General features: G+C 34.6%; 1 protein-coding gene across 11 annotated transcripts in view; it reads left to right on the top strand.

The window, feature by feature from the left end:
- Window positions 1–22,772, top strand: part of LOC105468896 (NADPH oxidase 4) — a 171,794-nt gene that overhangs the window by 1,352 nt on the left and 147,670 nt on the right. The window lies entirely within an intron of this gene.

The following is a 22,772-nucleotide window of genomic DNA, read 5'->3' as shown; positions in this document are numbered from 1 at the left end:
GCCTGCTCATGAGCTTATCCAGAGGATTTCTGCACTGTTTGCTTTTACTGACAACTCTCACAAAGTGTGGGTCTAATGGGGTTATTCATTTCTGGGCAGTTCTCAGTACTTGTTTTGGGTTAGTGGCTGATGATATTCCAGAATTGTAGTATAATATGAGAAAGATACTGGGCAAAACATTTTTTCTGATTTATTTTATGTTAATATTTTTCTTTCTCTCTTTTCTATGATGTTTCTGATTTTATTCTTCCATTCCATCTCCTTCTTATTTGACTGCTTAACAGAAGATAGTGTCACTGAAGGCATATTGCTTTGTACAAGGAGATTGCATTTTGTTTTTTTGTTTGTTTGTTTGTTTTGAGACAGAGTCTTGCTGCAGTGCCCAGGCTGGAGTGCAATGGAGTGATCTCAGCTCACTGCAACCTCCATTTGCCTGGTTCAAGCAATTCTCCTGCCTCAGCCTTCTGAGTAGCTGGGACTACAGGCACGTACCAGCATGCCTGGCTAATTTTTGTATTTTTAGTAGAGATGAGGTTTCACCATGTTGGTCAGGCTGCTCTAGAACTCCTGACCTCAAGTGATCCGCCTGCCTCAGCCTCCCAAAGTTCTGGAATTACAGGCGTGAGTCACCAAGCTCGGTTGAGATTGCATTTTCTAAGCAACAAGCAAAAAGTGTAAAACACTGCAAAAACTTAAGGAACCTGAAAAAATAGATTTTGCATTTTGGGGTCGGGGGAGAATAAAAAACACATTCTGCTTTTTTTTTTTTTTTTTTTTTCATGGTTTCATGACTACTTAAAATTAAGATGAGTTCAGACAAATTCAGTGGAACCAGCTCTCCGTTCTGTGCTTTACATGGACGGATCTTATTTATCTGTAATTCTCAGTACCCAGACTAGTGATTGGCACATATTAAGCCTGAGACAAGTTGCAGTTGAATTAATATTTATACAACAAAGTAATATCATAATCTGTTGATCACATACTTTATAAAGTTTAACTTCTAGGTTTTAAGCCAATGGGTTGGAAAAAAATAGTCTGTAAAGCTAAACCTATTTTATTGGTAACTCTTCAATTTGAATGTTTATTTCTTTCATCCATCCAATCCAGGAACTGTCTTGAAACCTGTACTTTTCAGATTGGCACCCAGAGAGTAAAACCTAACTTTGCCCCTCAAGTTGCTTTACAATATAATGGAAAAACCAACAAGTAAATAATTGTAATTCAATAAACAAGTGAAGGTTTCTTCTAATAAACACATGACGTTTGATAACTTTTTAGTTTTGTTTTCTAGTATTTCCCCCTTAGGTGTAAGTTAATGAATAGGACGTTTTTCAGTGGAAGTTTTATCACATCTATTACATAACTTGATGAACAACTTGGAGAAAAGTCTTTAGATATACAATAGTAAAATTTGCTCTGGGTCATGAGGTATTTGTATTAATGTAAAATCTAAGAATTGGAAATTTATTGCAATAACCTAGAAAGCCATAACTGAACTTTGGATTTTAGCTCTGTGACATAGTATAAACTAAAATAACACCTTATTTTTTTTAAAAAAATAATTGTTTTGGAAACCAACACTTTAATTTTTATGAACTTACTGTATAACAGAATTTCAAATTTATTTTGGTGATAAGTCAGATATGATTAAGATCACATATGCACAGAAACATAAACCAACAAATTTGGAGAACATTTAAAACTGTGTTTCAGCTCTCTATCCCACTTCACTGCTTCTGCTTCAATAATAGACAGGCTAATGAGCTTCAAGGACTACTGGCACATAGGGCTTGATAAATATTGATCAAGGGAATGAAGATAAAAAATGATAAAAGGACCAAATAGAAGACTAGGAGCAAAAAGGATAAGAAACAGATTCAATAAAGGAGAGGTTGCTATAAGTTAGTTTTCATGAACACACAAGAATAATTATAGTGAACTGATATTTGAGCTATCTAGTAAGTATTCTTCATTTTACCAAGAATCACTGTGGAAAGGAATGGTCTTTCTACATGCTGAGAGATGAAATATGACCTATAAACTTTTCAGTAATTACCTGTTATGAACTTTCTAGTCATTAATTTATCTAAGCTATTTTGGAATAGGTATTTTCAGTCTGTATATTACTTTTAATTGGAAAAGAAACTCCTACAGTTTTATAATTTATGAAATAGTGTTTAATTTTGTGTCTTAGGCTTATCTTTTCTAATCTTATAATGACTCTTGTATTATTTCATAGAGTAACAATTTGCAGGCACTTTTCAAATTGCAAAGGAATGTAGTATAACAAAGAGATAGAATTAGTTTTTAAATAAATATTGCTGACTCTCATGTCTTACATTTTTAATAACTATATATTATGAACTTAGCATCTTAGGGGGGTGCATCTTAGAACTTTTGAAACACTTGGTCCCGCTGCTATAGACGTGTGGGATTCCTGAAGAGAGTCTAGGTATAAGTCCCTTTTAGGTGGATTTTAGGTTTGTAAAAATCATGATGTTATCTCTGGAAATGTATTTCATTGTACCATTTAAAACGCAAATAGAAATAATACTTTCATTGCTGAACATTTTGGTAATAGCATTGACTATAAAGCTGCTATCATTCATCTGTGCAAGGTAAGGTAATAACAAAGTCGTACTAGTATTATAGGCAGGAAGGACCCACAGAATGTGGTCCATTTATTGGAAGACACAGACAATGAGAAGCAGTTAATTCTTGGCAACTGCTTGTAAATCTCTATTTTCTTTTAAGAATGACTTTTTATTCAAATGTTTATTTATACCTGTGATATGCCAGGAATTTTACAAATGTTTTGTTTAAGCTAGGAAACTGTTCTCTCTGTTTTACTTATGAGGAAACATGGGCTGAGGAAGCTGTATGACTCACTTAAATCCCTTTGAATGGTCAGTGTAGGAGCTAGGATTTGAATACATCCCTGTCTGGCATCTGCTTTTTCGTCATACTACATAGCTTTTCTGAACAACTTCACTGGCCCATCTCAGATACTTATACCACTGGTTAGTATTAATTTTTACCAGTGCTGGCCAACAGAAATATTCAGCAAGTCATATATATGTAATTTAAAGTTTTCCAGTAGCACATTATAAAAGAAAAAAGAAACCAGTGACATTGATTTTAATAATATGTAGCCAACTAACCAGGCAGTAAAAGAGACATCGGGACATGAGTAGTCCTCTTGCTCCTCCTCTACTAAGCAAGAATTGTCAACAGATGTGAAGTTGTGGAACTATAAAAATCATTGGTTTGGGAGGCCATGGTGGGAGCATTGCTTGAAACCAGGGGTTTGAGACTAGTCAGAGCAACAAAGTGAGACCCCATCTTTACAAAAAAATACACACACACACACACACACACACACACACACACACAAACACACACACACATTAGCTGGGCGTCGTGGCACATGCATGTAGTTGCAGCTACTTGGAAGGCTGAGGCAGGAGGATTGCTTGAGCCCAGGAGTTTTGAGGCTGCAGTGAGCTATGATTGGGTCACGGTACTCCAGCGGGGGTGACGCAGCTAGACCCTTCCTCTAAAATAAAAAAATAAGTAAATGTTATTGGTATAGAAGTATAAAAATCTCCCTGGCTTCTGTCTCATCTTCTGACTTTTCTGGAGGTGAAAACCTTTGAGAATGAAGATGAAAGTATTTACTTCTCAGAACTAGAATATCCACTTTTATTTCAGGGTTACTATTCTCAGAATAAAATTAAAGACTAAAAAAATACATATGAATTGACAGAAAAAATAAGATCTTAATTGCTGGAAGATAAAATAACACTGAGATTGTGGCTTCTCATCATGATTATATTTTCCCAGACTGGTCTGATCCAGACTGGAGGCAACATGGTCACGACTGGTTTATGCCTGAATTAATGTGCTAGTCAGACTGTGCACTTCCTAGGAGATGTTTCATTGTGACATGTCATGAGTTTCGGAATCTTAAAATTAGCTAAGAGGAAAAAAAAATCTATTGAGAGAAGCCAAAATGAGCACCCAAACAAGCAAACAAACAAACCAAACAATAGCCTGCTCCACTGCCCCATAGCGATCTTTTAAATAAGGGTAAATAAGGGATGTCATTGATTGCTTAAGATTAAATCTATTTTTATTTATTTATTTTCAAGGAATGGAAAATGTAGTTGCTTGCACTTCATAGAAAGTAGTAACAGGTTGTGTTCAACTCTCAGAAATGTAGTTTTCTTTTTTTTTTTTTTGGAAATACTGTGGCAGTTTAACTCAAAACATCATTTATAGGAGCTCCTGAATTCATGTTTACCTGTTTTGAGTTGCATTTTTTACATTTTAATAATTAAAGCATATCATGTAATTCCCATAAACATTTTAACTTGAAAGAAGAATGATTTTATGATATCAGATTCAATGTGTCCTAGTTTTATATATATATATATATATATTCAACATGTCTTAGTTATGTATACATATATTTTTTCCCTCCAAACTATTCAATTTCAAACTAGCTATTTGCATGGTGTCATGATGAGATTTTAATTTTAATTTTGCTTTTATTCACAAATATTGTTTTAGTTCTGCTGCATGATCATGAAGCTTTAAAAAAAAAAAAAGAAAACAACTTTTATTGGAATACCTATGCTCTCTGGAAGAAAGTTATGAGCATTCAGGTTCTTTCTTTTTTTATTATTATTTTTTTCTTATACTTTAAGTTCTAGGGTACATGTGCACAAGGTGCAGGTTTGTTACATATGTATACATGTGCATTCAGATTCTTTCTAGTGAAACACTGGGATTATCTTTCTTTAGTCAATCATTATCCATTAGAAACATTAACTAATTTACCCTCTCAAGAGTCCTAGAAGTTATATCATAACATTTTACAGAGACAGAAATCTGATGTCATGTGTGTTTCTTAAGGTCAGAGGCTGGAGTCTCTGGACAAATGGACCTAGGACTTTAAGTCAACGTTGGTTTCACAGCTGGCCTGGGCAGCTTTAATTCTGCTGATAATTAATATGTGGTCCCTGTTACTTTCAGAAAAGATTTGTTCATTAATTCCTAATTATACAGACCATAAAAGTAACTAGTTAGAGTTGCTCAGGCACACGTTATGATAACAATTCAGGGGACATGTTTAGACGAGTGTTATTTTGCTTGTTTTTATTCTTCACATTCTGCTATTTAAAAACAATTTTCTTCTTGTTTATTGGCAGAGGAAATGGGTTATATTTCTTTGATGAAATTATATTCTTTATCTATTTACAATAGACACTGATTCATAGAATTTTAGACTTGGAAGGGAACCTTGATATCTTTACTTAGATTACTTTTCATTTTCCAAAATGGAAAAATGAGATTGAAGTGATTTGTTCACTATCACCTACTGAATTAGTGTCTTGTTCACTATTTAGTCTATTATTCTCCTTAGTCCAATATTAGCCTGCTATAATGAACAGCTATATGAACACACACAAGAACATTTTAAACCCCACACTGTATGGACTACTTGCTTTACATTTTAGGTGAAATGATCCTTCAAAATGTCTAGCAATTTAAGAAGCTAGGGAAAATGATTGATTTACTCTCAAAATAAAATATATTTTTAGTATTATAGTTGTTTGAGACTTGTCGATAAATTGTGAAGGAATTATGAGACATTTTTATTTAACTTTTTTCTGATTTCACAATATTTATCAGAATTCTAAGGCTCAATATTTAACCTCGTTGTGATATATAGCTAAACGCCAACTGCATAATTCTCCTTTATCGATATCATCCCAAACAGCATAGAATTGGAAGTTAGAATGAATCTAAAAGATAGTCAAATCTTTATTTTTTAATAAATGCTATGAATAATATCAATAACAGATTGAGATCAGTGATAACTGGCTAATACTAGATATTAGTCTAAGAGCTTTGCACTGATTAATTTACTTAACTCTCAGTCATAGTATGGAGGGCATGTTTTCAAGTTTTTGTTTTGTAGATGAGAAATTGAGTTAGAGGGAATTTTTTTTTTTCTTTCTTTCTTTTTTTTTTTTTGAGACGGAGTCTCGCTTTGTTGCCCAGGCTGCACAGTGTCCCCGTCTCGGCTCACTGCAAGCTCCGCCTCCTGGGTTCACGCCATTCTCCTGCCTCAGCCTCCCGAGTAGCTGGGACTACAGGCTCCCGCCACCATTCCTGGCTAATTTTTTTGTATGTTTAGTAGAGACGGGGTTTCACCCTGTTGGCCAGGATGGTCTCGATCTCCTGACCTTTTGATCCGCCCGTCTCGGCCTGGATTACAGGCATCAGTCACCGCGCCTGGCCGAGTTAGAGGGGTTCTATAACTTGCTAGTGAGGGACAGAGGCAAGACTCTAGCCCAAAGATCCTGGTTCCGGAACTTGTATTCTTGTTTCATAAAATTTTAACTGACAAATGCAATTGTATTTTTTGTGTACCACATGATATTTTGAAATATGTGTATACTGTGAAATGGCTAAGTCGAGCTAATTACCATGTATATTACCTTACATGCTTACCTTTTTTTGTGATAAAAGCACAAAATCTACTGTCTTAGCAATTTTCAAGAATATATTGTTATAAATTATAGTTACCCTGTTGTACAATAGATCTCTTGAACTTATTCTTCCTGTCTATCTGAAATTTTGTATCCTTTGAATAACAGCTACCCAACCCCCTCCCATCCCCACCAGCTCCTGGTAACTACCATTCTACTCTCTACTTTTGTAAATTCAGTTACATTCTTTCTTAGATTCCACATATAAGTAACATTATGTGGTATTTGTCTTTCTATGCCTGACTTATTTTACTTGATGTCCTTCAGGTTCATTCATGTTGTCACAAATGACAGGATTTCCTTCTTTTTTTGTAAAGCTGAGTCATATCCCATTATGTATATATACCATGTTTTCCTTTTCCATTTATCTGTTGACGAAATTTGTATTCTGAGCCACTTGTGCTCTGTTGTCTCTTTGCAACATTAATATTAGGTTGAATCATATAGAATTGCCATTTTGGTAGATCAAAAACAAATATCAGCCATTGTATATGGCTCAACCTAGTAGCAACTGTTACCATTTATTGACTATATATCACGTGTCAGACACAGTTCTTGGCCCCTTACTTTTACAATCTCATTTAATCCTTATATTTAATTGAATCCTTGTAACAACTGTAGAAGATAGGAATTACTGCTTTTTACAGAATTGAGAAGGTTAGATTAGGAACTATTTGCTTTTTACAGAATTGAGAAACTGAGATTCTGAGTGGTTCGGTAACTTTCTGAGTAGTTAGGTTACATAGCTGACTAGTAGATAAGCCTAGGTTGAACCCACACCTGTCTGAAACTGAAGACCATGCTCTCAATCACTCTACTTTCCAGGTGAGATTCTGAAACAGGTAGTATTAGAACCTGGAATTCTCTACTCTTATCTAAGGTCCTTATACATTTTGCCATGGTGGCACTGAATATACTGTTTGTGTTTCCCTCTGTTTGCATGTTAGTGTGTTTTTGTATCTGCTAAGAAGCATTTGATCAGAAGTAAATGTAAGCATATATGCATTATTCTTATATATGCAGTGGACTTGTATAACTTATATTTGAGGTGGACTTGTATAACTAATACCTACTCTGTTAGTTTGCTAGGGCTGCCATAACAAACTACCACAGACTGGGTGGTTTAAAGGAAAGAAATTTCTTCATAGTTCTATAAGCTAGAAGTCCAAGATGAAGGTGTCAGCAGGGTTGGTTTCTTCTGAGGGCCTCTCTCCTTGGCTTATGGAGGGCTCTCTTCTTCCAATGTTTTTGCATGGCCTTCCTTCTAGGTATCTGTCTTAATCTCTTCTTATGAGGGTACCAGTCATACTGGATTAGGGCCCATCCCAATGAACTCATTTAACCTTAATTACCCCTTTAAAGATTGTGTCCAAATATAGTCACATTGTGAGGTAAATTCAACTTGGTACATCTACCAACTTTGTCAGTCTTCCTCTGGAAGCTAAGCATGCATTTTGAGAAGTTAATTTGAAGTTAATGTAGTTTTTTTTTTTTTTCTCCTTAATTGTAGAAGCCCAGCTGGGCACTAGCATTCCAGAATGACATAGCACAAGGGTCCTTCCCAGGACCTTTTAGGAAGGTGTTGCAATGCTCCTCCTTAGAGGTTTGTCGAGCTTTATTCTTAGCCCCACCCTACAACTATTTTAAACATGCTCTTACACAACCCTTTATTCCCTCCATGACCTCGAAGAAGAAAATCAGGTGAATTAGCACCTCTGAGGAGTAGCATCAATATTTTATATTGATTTGTTAGATTTTGACATCAAGAGTATGAATTCAGGGAACTGACTCCCAGAAAAGGATGTAGTGAATATTGAGGAACTACTTTACCTTGCACACCACTGAGGCCAATAATAGCAGCAGTTGTCGTAGCCCTAGTCCTAGTCATAGTTGTGTATACTTCCTTCTGGGCAACACTCAGCCTGGAGGGAGAGGAGCCTGTAGAACTGTGGACTGTTCTAGTCCATTTACCCGCTTTGATGGATGAATTTCATAGAGTTAAATGCTTTCTTTATGGACTCAGTGCAAAGCTGAATGTGGATTGTAGGTCCTCTAACTCCTGGTCGATGTTTCTTCATGTCCATCATGCTAAGCATTGTGTTTATCATAAAACTGATTTTAAAATTGCCTAGGTAATTCTGGAGAGAAAAATAATAATAATTATTATTTTTTATTATTATACTTTAAGTTCTAGGGTACATGTGCATAACGTGCAGGTTTGTTACATAAGTATACTTGTGCCATGTTGCTGTGCTGCACCCATCAACTTGTCAGCACCCATCAACTCGTCATTTACATCAGGTATAACTCCCAATAATTTCTTACAGAAAAGGTTATGGGCTTTGGAGCTATATGGATATGAGTTTGAATTGTGGTTAGGCATTTCTCTCCATTTGTGATTTTGACATACTATTCTCTCAGCCTAGGTGTAAACCCTACTCATAAAATAGGGCTTAAGCCCTACTATTAGTTTAGATGGCAGGATAGCATGAGAAAATACAGGTGAAGTGCTTAGCACTTGGTACATAGGCATTCAGCAAATTGGTAACTATTACTATAAATATTAAATAATGGTAACTAGTATTAATAGCATCAATACAATGAATAGGACCAAATGGTAATATTGTATATTGTGTGTGTGTGGGGTGTGTGTGTGTGTGTGTGTATATATATATGTTAAAAAGAATTCAGAAGCATAAAGATGGAAGAGATTTGCTAAGCATACAGATGCTGAGCATATGAGATGACATCTAGGACAGAGATTTACCCTTTGATCTATTATTTCACTGCTCACAAGGGTGCTTAATAAATGGATGTTTGATGATGAGGTTGTATGTTTGCTGGTCAGTAGGAACATGTTACCTTCAGTCCTTTGGTTGACTTTTGGCTGCCTCCCTGATCCTCTGGAGAGAGGAAGGCTATTTGCTGCAATTTGTTATTGGCACAAAGTTTGTGGCAATTTGGCTATGATTGTTGGGTGGAATTTTAGTTTGAGGTGGAACACATTTCATTCAACAAAACATTATTTAATAGTTTTTATTAAGCTTCACTGAATCTTGGAATTTTCAACAGATAAATAAGATAAATTAACTATCTCAGATTACTGTAAATGTTAAAGAAAATTAAAATACATAATAATAATAGCTAAAGCTAGCTTCCATTGCAATCTTTTCATGGGCCTAACATTGTGCCAAGTTCCTGTTATGTTCTTTGCTATAGTCTCCACTATCCTACAAGGTAGGTTCTATTCATAAGAGGAAGCTGAAGAACAGAATTTGTAAGCAATTTGCTTATTGATTATAGGTACCTAACATGAATCTATTATATACTAGGAGCTCTAAAAGTGTCAGTCCTCTTCTTTCCTCCCTCTGCTCTCATCCTTCACAGCCTCATAGCATAATTCACCTTGCTGTTTTATACGCCAGGAAAACATGGTGGAAATATTCTATTCACCTCAGAATATTGTGCTGAGCATTATGACTTAACAGATAAGAAAGTAGTTTGAAGAATTACGTTTCACAGATGTGAAAGATTGTTGTTATGTAGTGTTTCTGTCTCCTATCATTTCACAAAGCTTTTAAGGCTGCAGTCATGGTGCCATAACATTGCTCCCCTGGACATCATTAAGGAAAGTTTGAAGAAAGGAATGAGACGTTTGTCTTCATGACAAAAAAAAAAAAAAAAAAAAAAGGCAGTCAACCCTTAGCATGCAATATGCTTTACCTTTGCAGTGTGACTGTTGAAGTAGGATCATGACAGTCTGTGACATATTGTAATTAATAGTAAAACAAGTATATACAGTTGACTCTTTAACAGCAAAGATTTGAACTGCTCAGGTCCAGTTACATGCAGATTGTTTTCAACCAAATGTGGATTTGTAGGATGTGAAACCCAAACATACTAAGGACCAACTTTTCCTGGAGGCCAATTCCACGGGGCCCACTGGGGCACTTGAATTGGCACAGAATTTGGTATATGCGGGGATCCTGGAACCAATCCCCCGCATATACCAATGGACGACTGAAAGAGCAAATTACATAAGTAGAGAGTGAGTCTGTGTGATTCCTAGAATTACATCCTATTGCAACTTTTTGATATAATAAAACTCAAGCAATGTGATAAAAAAATGTCTAGTGAAAAGTAGTTTACTTTCAGTTCTGACAATGAGACTAAAGGAAAGGTAAATAAAGGAAAAGAAGGACTTCGTTCAATCAGTAGAAATTGTGTTCATCTTTAGAAATTGGAAAGTTGAATTTGGCAATGGCTCTCATCTCTAAATGGAAACTATCAAAGGTTTTCATGGATATGGGAATCCATGAAAGGATTGTTCAAGGTCTCCCCACCTATATCAAGACTTTCAGAGGTCTGATATATTTTAAGGGAAGAAGACATGAGTGACATAACCAAAGTATAATTTTATATAGCTGAGAGTTTTTTTCTAATGGAGACATTTTAACAATAGGGTATAATTAAGAAACAATTATATGGAATGCCTTTCTGACTATATCTCTTTTCTTTATGATTGAATTTTCAAATTGCAAATAATCTCATTAACATGATCATAGAAAGCTCAGGTCCGGTGGGAGGTTCTGGAGTGGTAGTGATCCAAACAAGTTTCTTTTATCCCCATGCTATCCTATACTTTTGATTCTCTTTGTAAGCTTCCTTTTCTTCCAATATGCCTTCCTTTATATGCTTTTCCTTTAGCATCTTATCCCGAATAAAATCCCTGCTACTCCACCTTATATGAAGGCATGGATTTCCAGGAGGATGAAGATCTTATAAGGTGAGAAAGTTGTAGAACAAGAAAATAACCACCTATTGAGAATACTTAGGAGATAGGGTGATGAGAGTACTTTTATTTCTCACTGATTTTCCTTGGCCACATTTCATTTTTTTTTTTTAAGACGAAACAAAACAGGATTTCATTATGTTGCCCAGGCTGGAGTGCAGTGGCTATTTACAGGCATGATCATAGTGTACTACAGCCTTAAACTCCTTGGCACAAGTGATTATTCCCTGGGGTTGGAGATTGACTTGGACTGTGTGAAACCCATCACTGAACTAACTGTTTTACTATTTTGATTTTGTACATTTTTAGAAAATATTAGAGTGAAAGAATGAGACAAATGTAAATCTTGGAAGAGTTTAGTTTATGGGCTGAGAATGGATCTATAAGGTTTCTTTAACTTTGATCTACTTGAAGAAAATTGGCCTTAGACTTGTACTGGGTTTAAATCTTGAGTGTGTCATGTTTGAAGAAAATACATTTTGTGCAATACACAAATTTTAGGTATATGAAAGTTAATTTGTTAAAGTCCTTTATGACCGTCATTCTGATTCTTGTTAAAATCAAGTGTCTGCTATCACCTTTTCCTGAGCACGTAGTGTCTATCAGCTCGAATAGTATCTGTGAAAAGTCGAGAATATCAATGGGAGTGGCATGATATCATGAAAAGAACATAGATTTTGTGGTAAATTGATTTAAGTTGAAATCTCAACTTCAACTCTTAACAAATATAACTGTAAGTGATTTATTAAAACTTTGAAAGCCTCAGTTTTCCCAGTTTTCAATGGAGATTTATATTATTAATTGAGCCACATGAAAATTTCAATATAGAAACATTTTGACTTACAAAAATGACAATTTAGGTTAACCTGCGTTTAGTTTAACATAGTTTGATCTAATATATCACTTACAAGATTTTTTGGGGGGCGGGGGGCGGAAAGTGGCAGGGAAAGAAAAGAAAAGATTAACCAAGGTGAGGAAGAAATGAGTGTAAAGCCCTCAGTAAGTGTTAATTCCCTTCATCCCATTGGCAGGTTATAGTAGACAAATTTATGACAATGCTAAGACTTATTTATTTCAGAAAACGTCTTTGGAGTTAAGAATGTTTTGAAGTTGAAATTTGTTTATAAACATTTATTAATGATTATAAAATGATTATAAAAATTTCCAACAGCTGAAAGAAAATACCTTCTAGTTTAGAGCAAAGCATGCATTTTGAAGTGATATGAAAAAACATTTTGCCAATGACAGTATATATTATTTTCTTAGTTAGAATTTCAAAAATATTTAAGCTCATGGTTAATTGCTTTCCAGTTGGCTGTGGTTTCCACATTTTAGCTCCCCAATTCTTGGCCTTTTTAAAACCTTCTTTCAAGCAGCTCATAAATTGAGACACACATGAAAAGGACCCATTTTATAGGACAGTAACAGTGAATTATTTCCATAAAAACAAAAAAAATTGAAGACTTTTTTGATACCAAGTACAGGATGTTTCAAATTAAACATATACCTCAATTCATAACACACTATCCTCATGGTTCTGTGCAAGGCTCCCTTTTACTTTCTTCATCATTCATTCATTTATTAATGTACCCATTTAATCATTCTCCATTATCCAATCCCACTCTCCCAGGGTTCCCCAGTCCCCAAGCCACAGACAGGGACTGGTTCCTGGCCTGTTAGGAACCGGGCCACACAGCAGGAGGTGAGCAGCTGGAGGCAAGCAAAGCTTCATCTATATTTACAGCGGCTCCCCATTGCTTGTATTACCACCTGAGCTCCACCTGCTGTCAGATCAGCTGCGGCATTAGATTCTCTTAGGAGCGTGAACCTTATTGTGAACTGCACAGGAGGGATCTAGGTTGCAAGCTCCTTATGAAAATCTAATGCCTGATGATTTGTCATTATCTCCCATCACCCCCCAGATAGGACCAATTAGTTTCAGGCAAACAAGGTCAGGGGTCTCACTGATTTTACATTGTGGTGAGTTGTATAATTATTTCATTATATATTGCAATGTAATAATAATAGAAATGAAGTACACAATAAATGTAATGCGCTTGAATCATCTTGAAATCACCACTGCCCCCTCCACCAATCTGTGGAAAAATTGTCTTCCCTAAAACCAATCCCTGGTGCCAAAACATTTGGGGACCACTGCATTCTCCTCCTTGCAATAGCAATCTTTCCAATGTGCTTGATGTTTATCCTTTTGTGGGTGTTTTATGTATATATATCTTATAATTCACAAAAATGGCATTAGATCATAGGACTTATTTAATTTCCTAATTTTTCTCATCTGGTATTATATTTTTGAAGTCTATTTATGTGGCTGCGTGCTTCTTTTGTTTCTTGCTTCCAACTGCTACATGGTATTCCATAGTTTACATCTACCACTTTTTATATATCCATTCTTCCAGGCACATAAACTCAGATTACCTCTAATTTCCTGCTGTTTCAAATAGCATCATCATTAATATAAAGGATACTGTTGTAATATAAATATTATATGGTAGTTTGTTGGTTTTGCCTGCTAGATTTTCTTTAAAAAAGGAGCACAAATATGTTGTTCATTTGGCTAAAAAATATTTTTTTTAGTTACTTGTTATAGCAGTTGAATTTAGTCAGATTAGGATAAATATGAAAATAATATCAACATATGGAATGAGTTTACAAATATTAAGATATTTGATTGTAATAACTAGTTTTCAGCAAGAAAACTAAAGTATATTGTGTGACCTAAGGAATGAATATAGTATTTTAAGTATGATTTAACTTCTATATATCTTTCTTATGAACTGCACATAATAGTAACCATTTAAACAACAAAATGCTGTATCTCTATATATAATATATAAATAAAAAATATAATAAAAATATATAAGAATAAAAAATATAAGAGAGAACATTAAAAGCATAGGTGCAAATAGTGGAATGGATTTTCTTAAAAAATAGGTAAATAAAAAAGTAGAAAACAACTCACCCTAACTGCCTGAACGGCAAAGTACAGTATAGTAGATAGCTTGTACCAACCCTAATGAGCAATCATAGGTTAGGAAGGTTGTGAGATGGAATATGAGTGGAGATGTTTTGTTTTGTACCTAGCAGGATATTAGGGTTTTTTAAATTAAAATTTTAATATGTGTTAAAATAATTTTTCAAAAATTGTTTGCTAAATGTCTTAACAGCACACAAGAAAAGCAAGCCATAAGAAATACAGTATAGAAATATGGTATTACCAGGGAACCAGAGGTTAGAAAATATTTAATGTGTGGGGTTAATTAGTAGTGTTAAAGGGTCAGAAATTTTTGTCCCTTATGCCCTCCCAGTGCCTCAATATTTCTTCCCTACATTACCTGGAACCCCTCTTATTTCTTAGATTGCTATACTATAATATCAATTATTATAATTTCGTCTCTTCTCTTTTCCTATTCTATTCTGTCCTGTCCTGTCCCATCCTGTTCCATCTCATCCTAACCTATTCTGTTGAATCCTGCACTTTACATTAATATATCCTCATTTATCAAAAGTCTAAAGAAAATGGATCAGCAACTTAATACCCTTCTTCTGAAGGATTCCATCCTAAGCCATTAAATATTTTCAAGGTAATTTTTAAAAGTTTATCATCCATTTTCCAATATGAAAATAATGCAAACCATTAGGGAAAAATGAAAAATGCATAAAAGTAGAAATGGAAAATTTTTAAATATTATCAATATTTGAGGACAATATTATTCTTCAAATTGTATTTTTAAGACTTGCCCACTTTATTTTCTTAAGAAAAATAATTTTTCTTATAACTGTTTTATATTTACTAGTTGTTTCCCTATTTATTATAGAAAATAGAGGAAAAGAAAAAAATGTTATGTATATCATCACTCACACATAATCACCATTAACATTTTGGTGCATTTCCTCAGTACAATTTTTTTATTTTTTTATGTAGCAGTGTGATCATTCAGAATCAACAGTTTTGTTTCCTACTGTAAAATGTAGCATAAATATCACATTAGATTTATCTCTGTTATCACAATCTTGTTAATAATATTTTATTTATTTTTAATATTTCACTGAATAAATGGAACACAAAACTTAAACACGCCCATATTTCTGGAAATGTAACTGACTTCTGTTATTTTACTGACCTAGAAACTGCAATGAAAAACATGATTGTGCAGAATACCCCCTCTGTTTTCATATGTCCTTTGGATATGTTATTAGATTTTCAAAGTATATTAACCCATTTAATTTTTTTATTGTGAATTTGTACTGGTTATTTATCCATTTAATTCTTGGTACTTAATTATTAAAATATATTAAATTTCCAAAGAAATACCTGATTCTGTATATTAAACACTGATGATACAATAGAAAAAAAATAGAAACTTCCCTCTACATCTTAGAAGTAACCACCTGAATCTCTTTCATTTATGTTTATGCCTATATATCAATGCCTGTATATGTAGATACACATATATACATGTGCATATTATTAATTCAGTAATCTGGATGGATATTACTATCTCATTTCTATTATGTGAAGCTAACTTATTTTATCTTTAACCACTTCATAGTGCACCATAATGCCATAATGTATACCATAATTTATTTTGCATTTCTCAATTGTTGGACAACTTTAATTTCTTTTTCTTTTTTTTTTTTGGATATTGCAAATCATAGGGCAGTGAATATCCTTGTAGAAATTTACTTGTACAATTAGAAAAGTGTTTCTGTATGTCATTTTACTTTTTAAAGAAATTTCAAGATGTGATGTAGTGGTCTCACTCAATATTAGTTTTTTAGAGAAAAAAAAGATTAAATTTGAATTGCATTTCCTTTGTCTTTGTAAAAACGTGGCACTGATGTTGTAAAATTTTTATTTGTAACATTTGGAAACTATGCAATTATTGTCGATTGGAGAAAAGGGGACTACAAATATATCATCTTACATTTCATTTAATTTATTAGGTTGGTGCAAAAGTAATTGTGGTTTTTGCCATGGAAAGTAAAAACTGCAATTGATTTCGTACCAAACTAAACATTATTTTCCCAAAAACTGAACTAATGTGGTTCACTGCATGTTGGCCAGTTAAACTCTGTGAAGGGTTTGTCAGAAGAATCTAATGCTTTAACATGCATATATCAGGAAATGTAGGAAAATAGTCTGCACAAAATTATCCATTCATTTAGTCCATCTTAACTGAGTACCTACTGTGTTAGGCATATTGGCTCTTTCTTTGCATCCAGAGTTCTTTCTCTTTGAATTGAAAGCTTATTTTGGAGGCAGTGTTTTATTTTTTTCCCCAAGGAAAGACTGGATGAGTCGACTTCATTCAAAAGTTGAAAGTAATAGTTAAAAGACATGCCGAGTTAGTTAAGATTGCTAGTATTTTGAGGACAGAGATAGAATTTAAAAACAATTGTACAGATTCAATTAATAAGAGTTAATAAGAAACAGGATTGAGTTCAGGAGGATCAAAATAGACAATATGTTTAAGTAGGCTATGCTTAGCAGACATGAGAAAAATATATTTATATTGAATATCCTGTATTCACGATATGAGTTTTAATATATATCATTATGGATAGTCTGATTAAAATTCTAATCAATGAGGAAGTATCATTGCTATGTGTGTTTTCTCTCAATTTGTTTTTGTTTGTTCAGGCCACCAGTATATCTGTTTTGGCTTCTAATTTTCAGAAGAATGTTGAAAAATTAAACATGGTTTAAAGATAAAGAGTAATGAGACAACATTTTGGAATGATTGTTTTTGATGAGATGTAGCTGAGAGGTAACTAAATACTCAGTAATTGTGATCAGATGTGCTGGACCCATGATGTAGGAGACACAAAGCCTGTTTCAGCTATCTAGTCAACCATGCTCTGCAAAACACTTTCGACTTCTCCATGCCTTCTCCTGTGCACAGATAATTTCTGTAGAGGGAGGAAAATGTAAGAATGATATAAAATCAAATGCTCTGTAACTTTTGAAACCTTGTTGTTGAGCCTTAGAAAGGTGTATAGAATAAGGGATGGGCATAAATATTGATAGGAATTTAATAGATAAACTAAAAAAATTTCCACTTCAATAATGTTTTTCAGCCAACAAGGTCAAACCATTTTCACTTGGTCCATTTCTATAAGGAAAAGTGAAGGCAGTGTTTACTATTGTATAAATTCTTCAACTCTAGGTTCTGGAGACAAGTGTCCTTGGTAGAGGTCACAGGTATTAATTGTGATTAAAATTTCATAATCTTTTTCACCTGGTGAACTGTTCACTAGACAATATTGTCTTTAGAAACCCCTGGCTGTGTTCATATGCAATTCTGAATCCCATTTATGTTGAACTTTAACTTTGCCAGACAGACACAGAGTCTAGAAGTAAATGTTTTCTGCCCTCTGTACTTTTGGCACAGGAAAGACAAGGTAGACAAAATTGGGACAAAAATATCATGTTATAATATTGCTTTCTTCTCTTTCTGTAATAGCTATGAGTCCTTCTGACTTGTAATAGCTTTTCTAGGGAAAAACCACATTCCCACTGAAAATGGAAGAATGTCATTTTTAGAAAGGGTAGATAAAAATGATGACATAACAGAAAAGATTTGAGTTAAGCATAAGGAAATCTGGATATAAAGTCAGGATGAACGATATATTTTTGGTAGCCATTTTAGTTTTATGAAAAAAAAATTACACAATTTTTTTTCTTTAGAATTGATAGCTTATTTTGGGCACAGTATTAAGGGAAAAAAGAAAAGCAGATTATAGATGAGAAGATAGGTCAACTTGAGTCAAAAATTACATCATAGTTAAAAGTCTCCAGGGAAGCTAGTTGACAGAAATGAGCTGGGATCATTTGGAATGAGTTATAGTTTATTATGGCATTAAGGTACATACATGAGACTTTGGTTAAACCCCAGGAGCACTGAATTGGTAGTTTGTTTTCAGAAATTTTTTAAAAGAAATGATTGCTTCAGTTATTGTTAATCATCTTCTGGTTACTCATGACATGTTTTTTTATCATTCTTTTCATATGAAACCTTATCAAAATAACCTTATCAAAATAGGTAATAAAGGCCAGATACAGTGGCTCATGCCTGTAAACCCAGCACTTAGGGAGGCCAAGGTGAGCAGATCACTTGAGGCCAGGAGTTCAAGACCAGCCTCACCAACTGGTGAAACCCTGTTTCTGCTAAAAATACAAGAAATTAGCAGAGTGTGGTGCTATGCACCTGTAATCCAAATTGCTCAGGGGGCTGAGGCAGAAGAATAGCTTGAACCTAGGAGGCGGAGGTTGCAGTGAGCCAAGATTGCGCCATTGCACTCCACTCTGGGCGACAGAGTCTGTCTCAAAAAGCCAAACAAACAAACAAAACAATCGAAAAAGGTAGGTAATCAGCTTTTTAACCAGTCCTTCACTGAAATGTCATTTTTTATTCTTAAGTGCAGTCTTGTTCCCATGGAATGCCTACTATATTCAAAATTTATATCTCCATTATAATTTATTAATGATATTAACCAAACATTTAAATTAGGACTACAGTTTTGACTTATATGCATAGGAAAAATATTTTTTTCTGATCTTCTGCCACAGATCTTTTGATTACTATATAGACAATAAAAATATGCTTACCGTAGCCTTGGAAAATTGTATAGCCTACTTTATGTGGTTTCTCTTTTTGTTCATGTATCTGTCTCATGACTATTTTTGTTGACTTTTGTTGCTCAGAACATATTTTCCCCAAAGAGTACTTATTAGAAACAATTTTATTTATTAACAATCGTGCATTTTTGAGACCCTCAAAGGTAAGAGGCAGTTTGGGGTTTGCCAGTTTCCTGTGCAGCCACTTGCTAGCTTTATGTGGGAGACAAGGAGACAAATACGTAAACCATTACAATAGAAAGAATTAAGTGCTCTAGGAGAGATATGGTGAAACGCAAAAAGGAAACACTGAGACAGACGCTCCAGATTTGTCTAAATGTATGTGAAAGGGAAATTTGGAGAGTTGTAAATGAGGGTGGAGATAGGGATATGGTCCCTAGCAAGCCATTACAGAGAAAGTGACACTGGGGGCACTTTCTTCTGTAACTGAAAGATTAATAAAGAGTCCATCTGGTAGTTATCATGGGGGTTGGAAGAGGTACAATGCCAATACAAATAGAAGGGATAGCAGCAGTCTGAGCTGTGGATCTGTAGTGTCAACTGAGATAGGTAGTAACAACTTGGGTTGGCTAATTTTCATAATGCATCTGGGAGCTAAACTGAGGCATAAAATGTAAAAGTATATGTAGTCAAGTAGCCTAATGGTATCATCAGTTAGGCCTGTTTACAGACTTGTAATATAAGTTGGGACAAAAAAAAAAAAAAAGGAGATTGGACTAGATCATCTACACAGTCTCATGCAAAAGCTATAGTGGCCTTGAAAATTTTCTTTAATTGGGTGCTGTTCCAGAGGAAATCCCAGCCTCTGAAGTGGTGGGATAGAGAGTGGAAGGTGGAGGCAGAGCTGCTGAGACTGAGCGACAGGATGGAAAGAGTATGTCCTGAGTTCTGATTCCAGATCTTAACTAGATTTCCTGGGTAATCACTTTTGGTATTCTCTTTTTCTAAAATAAGGGCATTGAACGATCATCTCTTAGCCTCATTCATTCATATACCATATATTTACAGAACACATAGTAGTTGCCTAGAACTTTCTTTGACTTCTTTAGATAAGGTGAGTGAAATAAAGCTCAGTTTATATAACTGCAATGAGAATGTCACTTTTCAAAGTTGTAGTTGGAAAGGTAGCCTGGAGATTTGCAGGAAGCCATGCCATAAGTTCATGTAAATTCTGAAGCAAGTTTAAATGTGTGGATGACTAGGGACATCAGGATGATGATAATAACAACTTCTGTTGACTTCTTACTATATGTCAGGCACTGCATTAAATAGTATATATGCTCACTTAATACATACAATAACCCTTTGGGGTAGGTGTATTATTTTTTTTCATTTGCAGATGAGGAAAACGAGACTGAGATAAGGTCACATAATTACCTAAACTCACACAGCTAGTAAAGGGGCTTCATATTCAGGTTTGTCTGATTTCAAATTGTCCTATAAATCAGTGAGTGCTGATTTAGAGCCCTCACCCGACTTGAGACCTCAGGAATAAGAACTTCAGAAGTGCAGTAGTAGAAAGTGGTTTATTTTAAAATAGCCCATCAGGTAATAACTATGTACAGTCCAATTTGAGAAGCCTTTGTCAAGATTTACATAAAATGATAGGAAAATTTGTTGATTGGGTAACAGTATAAGCAACTGAAAGAGTAAGAAAGTGTAAAGATATGGAAAGAGCACTAGACAAGGTGTCTGAATTTGCAACTCTGTTTTGGGGAGCGATGCATTGCTAGGGAAGTGACACACATTATGGAGAGGAGACTTGGGTTCCCATTCTTGCAGCTTTACAAACTGGCAGTGTGAACAGAGGCAAAAAGAAGGTTGAACTGGATGACTTGTAAGGTGCCATGAAAGAACTACAGATTTTTTATTCTAAAGCACAAGAGAATTAGGCTTTGTATAGGCATTGTTTGGTTTGATTAAAATTTTCCTTGGGATAGAAGAGTTAATAAAATTGATCTCAGTGAGCACACATTTACATATTTTTAGACAAACATCAATGCCAAATGAGAATTTTAAAATATTTTATCACCTTTAAGGTTTCATTATTTTTAATTTTATTTTCCTAATTGTTGAAGCACCCAGAAAAATGACCAATTATTCAAACTAACCTCTCTGGCATTTTAAAATCCCTTTGAACAATACTTTAGTGTACATATTTACATGTAGAATATCATCTTATGTTCCCGTAATTTGTTGAGAAAATTACCAGTTGAGAGCAACGTGTTCATTTGAAAGTTAATTTATCAAAACAGGTAGTTTGTGAGTCCTCTCTAGAGTCAGCTATTTCACAGGATTTGGTACATTTTAATAGCTTTGCCAAGAATTTGGATGAAAATGTGGAGAACATAAATGTAAAGCTTTCAGGCCTTATGTGGTGGCTCACTCCTGTAATCCTAGCACTTTGAGAGGCTGAGGTTGGAGGATCACTTGAAGTCAGGAGTTTAAGACCAGCCTAGGCAAAATAGCCATACAAAAATAAAAGTAATTAGCCAGGTGTGGTAGCATGCACCTGTAGTCCCAGCTACTCTAGAGGCTGATGTGGGAGAATCAGCTGAGCCCAGGAGTTTCAGGCTGCAGTGAACTATGATTACACCATTGGACTCCAGCCTGAGTGGCAGAATGAGACTCTGTCTCTAAAAATAAATAAATAAATGGCAATCAAATAAAATTTCCAGCTGAGGCAAAGATGAGAGGGAAAAAATATAAGAATATAGGATTCACAACCAACATAATAGAAAAGGTTAATTCTTGCATTTATGTACCTTCTCTCACCCATTCCCATTTTTTCTTTTGAGTATAGGATAAAGGGATCATTGTTTAATGGGAAATTCATGTGAAGAAAATCTGTATGTTGGAAACTCGAGATGAGCCTTTATGTGACATAATTTCCCTGAAAGATAACACAATCTTAAAATTAGCAGATAACATCCCTAGTAACAGAGATGCTAGTCTTCAGTACTGCTCCGTGCAATGAGCTTTTGTCAAGAATGTGCTGAATATTGGTGCACAAAGATGATGGAGACTTAAAATTATATCAAGAATTGTAGAGGCAACTAATTGTATTTAGCATGGAGAAAGCAAGACTATATTAGGAAATTATACCACTTTTATCTTCAGTTTTTGAATGTCTGTCTTAGGAAAATTATTATGTGGAGTAGCTCTGTGGGTGGAAGTTAGAGAGACTCACATTTCATCCTAGTGTTAGAAAACAAAATAGAACAGTGGAACAGTCTGTTTTCCAGAAGAATTCAAACAGAGTTTAAATTACCTTTGGTTGGAGACTGTCAGAGAAGTAGTTTAGACAGTGGGTGGGAGGTACGATATGAGCTAGGCCCTTTCAGTTTTCCAGTTTTAGAATTATATGTTTTAGTATTTAGCAAAATAAATTTACTGATAAGTAAAATATTTAGTCACAACAGAATCCCTTCTATATGTAACTCATACACAATTAACTTGAAATGTGGTCCTTGTTTCTAACAAAATTTTACTGGTGTGATGATTAACTACACAAAGTATAGTAATTGCCAAAATTACTTCCTTATAATCTGTTGTCCACACTTCACTGAGAATAATCATCGCCAAATACTAATCTCTTCATGCCACTTCCTGGCTTAAAGCACAATCATTCTGTGCTATGGACTGAATATTTGTGTCCCCCCAAAATTCATACGTTGAAATCCTCACCCTTAAAGCAATACTATGAGGAGGTGGAACCTTTGGGTGACTTGGTGATTAGGTCATGAAGGCAAAGCCC

Source organism: Macaca nemestrina, chromosome 12, assembly GCF_043159975.1.
Source record: "Macaca nemestrina isolate mMacNem1 chromosome 12, mMacNem.hap1, whole genome shotgun sequence".
NCBI lineage: Eukaryota > Metazoa > Chordata > Mammalia > Primates > Cercopithecidae > Macaca > Macaca nemestrina.
Note: the sequence above shows the minus strand (reverse complement) of the source record. Positions and strands in the feature narration are given on the sequence as shown.